This window comes from Crocodylus siamensis, unplaced genomic scaffold, assembly GCF_052110815.1.
Source record: "Crocodylus siamensis isolate JL-2025a unplaced genomic scaffold, ASM5211081v1 HiC_scaffold_687, whole genome shotgun sequence".
Lineage (NCBI taxonomy): Eukaryota > Metazoa > Chordata > Crocodylia > Crocodylidae > Crocodylus > Crocodylus siamensis.
This window is the reverse complement of record NW_028325095.1, coordinates 1-7,975: the sequence shown is the minus strand read 5'-3', so window position 1 is coordinate 7,975 and position 7,975 is coordinate 1. Positions and strand designations below refer to the sequence as shown.

Genomic DNA, 7,975 nt, shown 5'->3' with positions numbered 1-7,975 from the left:
GTGTCCACCTCTTTGTTGAGCTTCTTAGATTTCTCTTTTTACTTCTGAACTTATTTTGGGGTGTTTCTTGTTACAGCCCTGTTTACAGTTGTTGGACCTGATCAACCAATCACTGCCATTGTGGGGAAAGAGATCGTATTGCCGTGCCGCCTGTCCCCCAACATGAGCGCTAAGAACATGGAAGTGAGGTGGTTCCGGTCTGAGTTTACAAATTATGTGCATCTGTACCATGATGGGAGAGATCAGTTTGGACGACAGCTGCCAGAATATGAGAAAAGGACAGCGTTTTGGAAAGATGGCCTCACAGATGGAAATGTTTCCCTGACAATTCTCAGTATCAGGCCTTCAGATGAAGGGCAATACCACTGCTTTGTTGATGATGGTATTACTTATGCAGAAGCTGTAATAGAACTGAAGGTAGCAGGTCAGTGGCTTGTGTCAGTTTATCTGCATGGTTTTCAGGCTTTTTCTTAATATGCCAACTTCATGTAACTTGTATATCAAATGTTTTACAAAGAGAAAGTATGGGCATTTATACACATACCTTGTTGTCCCGTGATGTGCCGGAGACCCACCACTTCAAAGCAGACTCGATTAATCGACTGTGCTCTGCATGTGAGCTGATGTGTTGTACTGCGTGCGCTTGTAGAAGGCGTGAATGCACATCAGGATGCAGAAAGTGGCGGTAACATGTTTTTGAACTAAAACACCTCCCACGTGTTCTAGTTCAAAAGCATGGCACAGCCACTTTCTCAGTGCTGAAATGCATTTTGCCATTTCTCCAACTACAGGTGATGCCGCACGAGACGCTTTTCAAAGCGCCCAGTGCTGTGGCACTTGCATGTCTAAAAATGCCCTATATTTCAATTTTAACCAGGCATGTTCACATTTCAGAAACATATTTTAATATTTGTCAGTGTTTAAATAATGTTAAGCTACTTCTCTAAGGTAGTTATTTTAACTGCTGATTTCTTAGTGTTTAGGACCTTCTAATTTCCAGCCTAAACTTATTTGCATCCAAGTTACATTAGTTTTTTCTTGGTTCAACATTGTCCTTTAGCCCAAAATAGTGCCTTTCCCTTCATCAACTTTAGCCCCCAAATATATTTATAGATAACATAGATATCCCTTCCAGCCTCTGTTTTGCTACTAGACTGAGAAAAGCCTAGCTGTTCTTCTAAAATAAGCCTTCAGTTTGAAGATGCCTCAGGACTTTTCTACATACAAACTCTGATATCTTCAGTTGACCTAAGCAATGAATTCATTTTGCTCCTTTGAAATCCCAAACCTCAGTTACAGTCCTGATTTTATTTATTTTTCCACTTAATTTGAACCCTGTTAATTTGTAACCTGTCAGTTCCCAAGATTATTGTGCATGAGCAGCCCTTCTTAGGAAAATCTCAGAATTATTTGACCTCTAGAGTGACAAGATTTTAGCCTGTCTTTGATTAGGACCTATTTTGCAAGCTTAGACATGGAATTAATGTACAGCTAGAGTGCCCTTAAATATCAACACTCAGTCATGCGGTGGGGGTGGGGGTGGGGATGAAGGGCGTGCCCTTTTCCCTCTAGCCTTTACCCTATTTTATAAATGGCTTCTTCTAATAATCTACAAAATATTCTCTAATTTGTTTTTATTCACTTTTCTTTGTTTCATGGGAACTTTTGGAACTGCACCGAACAGTTCTGTTGTGGACTTGGATTATGTCAATTGGTTGGGATTTATGTTCCTATGACATGTACATTTCTGGGAGGGGAAGATTCCTTATCCACTTCTTTTCACCTTATTTAGAGTTTGTATCGATGTGGCAGCTTTATTTTTACATCTTAGAGACTTGAACACAAATGTGTATTATAAAACTATGAATAAATCTGGTTACACTAACTATTACTATAAAGTAAATATATAATATAATCTATTTGGATTACCTACTTTAAACTTTCGTGCTCTTTTTAATCTGATCTGCTTCAGCTGGAAATGTTGTTTTCTTTCCTTTGATAGATGTCATGTCTGCAAAGGATCATTCTCTGGTCAGTCAGAAACAGGGTTTGGGGCTTCTTGTTATAGACACACTTCGTAGCTCTGCAGAAAATGATCTTTAGTGGCAACAAACGATTATTCATTTCTGCCTTGCCATATTCAGGCAACAAAAAGAACTCTATCACGTAGTAGGTTTGTAACTACCTACACTTTGATCATGGCTAAAACACAAGCTTAATAATTTAGGCTTATGTTAGGTCCCGAGTCTGCACTTCATATTGTGGTGTTTCAGTCCCTGACCATGTCTGAAGCCTACAGTCTTTTATAATGCCCTCATTACCTACCAAAATCCAATTTGAATTACCATAATATTTTATTGGCTCAGTGACTTTTGATGATAAAATCCCTCCTCTATCACATCCAGGAATAATGTATTCCTTGCTGTGCTATACCCAGGAAGTCTTTAGAGCAGGAATAAGATTTCCTGCTCTAAAGGAATTTCCAAAGTCCTTTATAAAATTGGCGCATGGATTTAAGAACTATTAAAAACTACCTTTTTTCTTCTAGGTTTAGGCTCTAATCCTATCATCTCTGTGGAGGATTACCAGAATGGAGGGCTGACTTCAACAAGCTAAGGAGGATCGTTGGGGAAGCGCTGAGGACCCAGAGGGGAAGGGAGCCAGATGTCCAAGATGAGTGGTTGCTCCTTAAGGAGACGATCCTCCATGCCCAAAGGGAGGTAATCCCAACAAGGGTCAAAGGGAGCAGGAGGGCACATAAACCCCCATGGCTCACTAGGAGCATCCGGGAATGTCTCCTTGCTAAAAGGGAGGCATACACCCAATGGAGGGATGGGGTCATCACCAAGAAGGACTATGTTACAGTCGCCCGAGGATGTAGGGGGGCAGTCAGGAAGGCCAAGGCAGAGATGGAGATAGGACTAGCTTCTCGGATTAAGGATAATAAGAAGTCCTTCTTCAAATATATAGGGGGTAAAAAGAGGGTCCCGGGTAATGTGGGGCCCCTGCAGGACACGATGGGCAACTTAGTCATCATGCCAGATGACAAAGCTAACATATTTAACGATTTCTTTGCCTCTGTCTTCCTAAGTAGGGACCAGTTCAGCCACCTCCCTGCTGGGCCCCCCTCGGGCCCCGGGAGAGACACGCCTGGGCCAGGGGTTAGCGAGGAGTTAGTTAGGGTACTTCTGGAGAGGCTGGACGTGTTCAAGTCCGCTGGTCCAGACGATCTTCACCCTAGGGTTCTACAGGAACTGGCCGAGGTCATTGCGGGACCCCTGGCGCGGCTCTATGAGCACTCGTGGTGCTCTGGTGAGGTGCCAGAGGACTGGAAGAGGGCCAATGTGGTCCCTATCTTCAAAAAGGGAAAAAAAGAGGACCTGGGAAATTACAGGCCAGTTAGTCTTACCTCAATCCCGGGTAAGCTCTTTGAAAAAATTATCCTGGCACACATCCAGGAGGGCCTTGCGGGGGAATGCATGCTCAGGGGCAACCAACATGGGTTCATCAGTGGCAGGTCTTGTCAGACCAACCTGGTGGCCTTTTACGATCAGGTCACCAAATCATTAGACGCAGGGGTTGCTGTGGATGTAGTCTTTCTGGACTTCCGGAAGGCTTTCGACACTGTCTCTCACCCTGTCCTCATCAAAAAGCTGGGAGACTGTGGTGTCGATGCCCACACAGTCAAATGGGTCGCCAACTGGTTGGAGGGCCGCACCCAGAGGGTGGTAGTGGATGGGTTCTTCTCGACCTGGAAGGATGTGGGCAGTGGGGTTCCGCAGGGCTCGGTCCTCGGGCCCGCACTGTTCAACATCTTCATCAGTGACTTGGATGAGGGGGTAGAAAGCACCCTGTTCAAGTTTGCTGATGACACTAAGATGTGGGGGGATGTGGGTGCACTAGAAGGGTGCAATAGGCTACAAGCTGACCTTGACAGGTTGCAACGGTGGGCGGATGAGAATAGGATGGGGTTTAACACTGATAAGTGCAAGGTGTTGCACATGGGGAGGAAGAACCGGCACCACACTTACAGGTTGGGGAACTCCCCTCTTGCCAGCACGGAGACGGAAAAGGATCTTGGAGTCGTCATTGACTCCACGATGAACATGGGCCGGCAGTGTGGGGAGGCAGTCAAGAAGGCCAACCGTACCCTGTCATGCATCCACAGATGCATCTCGAGCAGGTCCAGGGAGGTGATCCTCCCCCTCTATGCGGCACTGGTCAGGCCGCAGCTGGAGTACTGCGTCCAGTTCTGGGCGCCACACTTCAAGAGGGACGTGGACGATATGGAAAGAGTCCAGAGGAGGGCCACTCATATGATCAGGGGTCAGCAGGGCAGGCCTTATGAGGAGAGGCTACGGGCCCTGAACCTGTTTAGCCTCCACAAGAGAAGGTTAAGGGGGGACCTTGTGGCCTGCTACAAACTGGTCAGGGGGGATCAGCAGGTATTGGGGGAGTCCCTGTTCCCCCGTGCGCTGCCAGGAGTGACCAGAAATAACGGTCACAAGCTGGCGGAGGGTAGGTTTAGATTAGATATTAGGAGGCGCTACTTCACAGTCAGGGCGGCTAGGGCCTGGAACCGGCTTCCAGGGGAAGTGGTGCAGGCTCCTAGCCTGGGGATTTTTAAAAGGAAGCTAGATGAGCACCTTGCTGGGGTCATCTGACCCCGGTGCTCTTTCCTGCCAAGGCAGGGGGTTGGACTAGATGATCTACCTAGGTCCCTTCCGACTCTAGCTACTATGAAACTATGAAACTATGGTGAGGTGTCAATCAGCTGAGTGGTACCCAGAGCCCCAGGTGCTGTGGAGAAATGCCCAGGGGCATCATATACCATCACTCTCTGAAATAATATCCCCCAAAGCAAATGGCCTGTTTGAAACAAAAATTTCTGCTGTCATGAAGGAACATACAAACCAGAACTTGTCCTGTTGGATCAGGAACAGCCTCCTCGACCGGGAGAAGGAATCAGCAATTCATATATCAGGTCAGTTCCATCCAAACCCGACAGTGAACCACCTCCGCTGGAAATGAAGTGAGATATGGAGCAAACACACACATGGCTAGCATTTCCATGGGGTCATGATAGAAATTCATTTAACTGTGTATTTGCAGTTTAGCAGAATCTTGATTTTATCTCAGCCAAACTTCTGAAATGGTACCTTAAAAAAACTCATTTTTTCCTCTCAGAGTCAGTCACTCAAAACATCAGTGCAAGATATTTCTATAGCCTCAGGTTTGCCTCAGTGAATTTTTAATAGAGATTTTCACAGCATCTATCTACCGGTATTGATTATTTGTGAACTCTTAAAGGCTTTTCACTGCACTGAATCATTGCTCATGATTTGTCATAAAAACATGAAAACTAAGTTGTGTGTTGTTGCTCCTCTTGTAAGGGTAGTTAGATGGGGCAGCTGTTTTCTAAATGGTCTCTTCAGTAGCAGTAGTGCTCCAGAGGCATTTTGCCCTTGCCTACACACTCATTGAGTTCACTAATTCAGGGCATAAATATATACATTTGCCTTTGCTGGGAATTTTGACTGGGGCTCCAGCGTTCCTGCTGGGGCTTAACCCAAAGAAATCCTGGGGTTTTGCCTAAGGTCAGACAAATTGACATATTTGGAGTTAAGGATTTTTATCCCCTGGTTAGATTTGGTATGGACTGTGAGGGACTTATCTTCATCTGTAGTAGCGGGGCATGGCCCTCTTCCTTGGGTCTCAGCATAATTTAAACAATGCTCAGAGCAGTAAGACATTAGCTGTCACTCCACTCCCCTGGCCTGTTTCATCTAATACAGTTTAGGGTGTTATGTCTTGTAGTTGAGTCAGGGTCAATGCCGTAGCAAGGTGGGGGTGAGCCGGGAGATCGCCCTGGGTGCCGAAGTGAAGGGGTGCCAATAGATGCTGCCCTCTCCGGGTGCAGCATGGGACAGATCCATGAGTGGCTCATTTTGGGGGTGCAGGGATGGGGAAAGTGTGGCTCCTGCTGCTGTGTGCACTCATGGGTACACTTGTTGCTGTGGCACTGGTCAGGGTTGACTATAGGTTTTCTAACAGACTAGACAGTGGGTTTGTATAGGACAATTTGGATACAGAAGGTCCTTGCTTAGGCAGGGGGCTGGACTAGAGAACAGGGCTGTGCAAAATGTTACTTCCAGGTTTGTTTTGATGCTGTTTCAACTCGTTTCGAGGTCAAAACAGAAAAATCAAAATGAAACAGATATGGCCGAAACAGCCTCAAAACAAAATGAGGCAATGTCAAATGTTTCACCATTTCAACCCTGTTTTGACATTTTGGCCATAGACTATAATAGGGAAGGTTGAAGCAGCCTATAACTTTATCATTTCTGGCCTTACTTTGATGAAAATTGCAGGAATGATAGCCCCTAGTAATGGCATGAAGTCTACCAAGTTTCAAGGAGATACATGCAGGGGGATTGGGGAAACTGCATCCCATAATTGTGAAAGCAAAACTCATGTCATGTGTATGAGTTAAGCCACAGTTGGGTCAAAACTGCTAGCTCCTGCTGAGGCCATGAAGCCTTCCAGATGTCAAGGAGCTAGGTTCGGGGGGTTCTGGGGCCCTGCACCCCTGGCTGGTAACAGGCAAAACTCATGACATGGGTGCTTGTGTAACTGACTCTTTCCATCTGGGGGCAGCGGTGGGTGAAAACTGCAGGCCTGATAGCCCCTGCTGTGGCCACGATGTTGGGTACAAAGGCCCAACTTGCAGGATCATTATAAACTTCTAGTTTATTGGATAAATGCAAAAGTCAGATCATAAACTTTCGGGCTGATCCACTCAAACACACACACTCACAGTAGCTAGCTATGAATACTGAGCACGCATGTCAAGATAGACCTATTCCCAAGTGCTGGAGTCTGCCATCGATGGCCAGTCGAGGCTTCTTGCAGTGTGATGTTCCTTCAGAAGGGGGCCGCCAGCTGGTCTTTCTGACTGGACAGGCAGGGTGCTGGTCAGCTCAAAGAAGGTGCCATTGGGGTTCATTCTTCACTGCCTTTTACCCCTCTCTGGCAGAAGTTGGTGTCTCCCCAATTCTCAGGCTTACCAAATCCAGGGGTCGTTGACCTCATAGGATGTCTTCCTTGGTGGCTGCTGAATGGCAGTTGTCAGCCCCAGGGGTCACATCCGTGAGTACATGCAGTGTTGGGAGTCCTTTGATAAATTTTGATTAATTCACTGCTGTGATTAATAGGGCTCTAGGAGTGATTGATCTGGGGGCATTGAGTCCCAAGAATTGGTCTCCAGTGTTCATTAGTTCAAGCCGGGGCTTCTGTGCCTTTAACAGTGAAATTTGAAGGAGATCCCAACTCTGTATTGATTCTTTCCTCTCCTTAGTCCGTGGTTTCATAGGTGTTAATTCTTGCTCATTAACTCCTTACTGTAGTAGCTAGCTACTGTGTTATGCAGTCAGCCATGATTCACTCAGGGGTTCCAATGCTTGGGGATAGGTATATCTTGACTCCGGTACTTAGTATTCATAGTTAGCTACTGTGAGTGTGTGTGTGTTTGTGGGGATCAGCCCCAAGGTTTATGATCTGACTTTTTCATCCGTCTAATAAGCTAGAATTTTTTGATGATCCTGGGAGTTGGTCCTTTGTAGCCAACATGGTAGCTGCAACAGGGGCTAGAAGGCCTGCAGTTTTCACCCCACTCTGCCCCAAGACAGACACAGTCAGTTACACAAGCACCCATGTTATGAGTTTTGCCTGTCATCAGTTAGGCGTGGAGGGCCCCAGAACCCCCTGAACCTAGCTCCTTGACATCTGGCAGGCTCTGGCAGGCTTTGTGGCCTCATGAAGGGGCTAGCATGCCTGCAGTTTTGACCCCGCTGTGGCTTAACATATACACGTGACATGAGTTTTGCTTTCAAGACTTTGGGGTGCTGTTTCCCCCAAACCTTTACATTTATCTCTTTTAAACTTGGCAGACCTCATGCCCTCAGAAGGGGCTACC

General features: G+C 46.3%; 1 pseudogene; it reads left to right on the top strand.

Annotated features, from left to right (window-relative positions):
• Positions 1–76: 76 nt before the first annotated feature.
• LOC149851619 (butyrophilin subfamily 1 member A1 pseudogene) lies at positions 77–5,260 on the top strand (annotated as a pseudogene).
• The last annotated feature ends 2,715 nt before the right edge of the window (positions 5,261–7,975 follow it).